Source organism: Dipodomys ordii, unplaced genomic scaffold (genome assembly GCF_000151885.1).
Source record: "Dipodomys ordii isolate 6190 unplaced genomic scaffold, Dord_2.0 Scaffold717, whole genome shotgun sequence".
NCBI classification, from domain to species: Eukaryota; Metazoa; Chordata; class Mammalia; order Rodentia; family Heteromyidae; genus Dipodomys; species Dipodomys ordii.
Genome location: NW_012267933.1, coordinates 21,665 through 22,504, shown reverse-complemented (window position 1 = coordinate 22,504; position 840 = coordinate 21,665).

Here is an 840-nt window from a genome sequence, read left to right as displayed (position 1 = left end):
CCACTTTTGGCTTTTTCTAAGTAGTTTATTGGAGATGAGTCTCACGCCAGTGGTGTGAGCCGCCGGCGCCCACTACTGTTTGCTTTTTATCTATGATTAAGATCATAGCCGCTGGGTGCCAGTGGCTTCCACCTGTAATCCTAGCTATTTAGGAGGCTGAGATCTGAGGGTCACAATTTCAAGCCAGCCTGGGCAAAAAAGTCCAGAAAAATCTGTGAGTCTCTTATCTCCAATAAACTACTTAGAAAAAGCTATAAGTGGTGCTGTGGCTTAAGTGGTAGAGTGCTAGCTTTAAACACAAAAGAGGCTCAGGGACAGTGCCCAGGCTCTGAATTCAAGCCCCACAGGAAAGGCCAAGAAAAAAGAAAAGGATCATATACATCCTGGTGGCCACAGAAGAAGATGGTACGCTCACTCCTGGGATACTGCCACAGATCGGCATGGCATTGCCTTTGTCAGAAAGAACCCTAAAGGAAACAGTAGAAGAAACAAGCACTAGATTTCTAACAAGTAAGTGAAACCACATCTTTGTTGCTTTAATATGTTTAGATCCTTGGAAAACATTTACACTATTGTGGGGCACTACAAAAGAAGGGAGAATTTAAAAAGAGTTTTGAGGAAGCCTCTGGCAAAGTGGGACAGAATAGAACTGGCTACTCAGCCCGAGGAGTGTCCAGTGGGTGAAAGCTATTCCTGTTATATGTGGTTACAGCCTCTTATCTTTGATTTTCATGTCCCCAATTCTTTTTTTTTTTTTTGGGTCCAGTCATGGAGCCTGAACTCTGGGCCTGGGCGCTGTCTCTCAGCTCTTCAGCTCAAGGCTAGCGCTCTACCACTTGA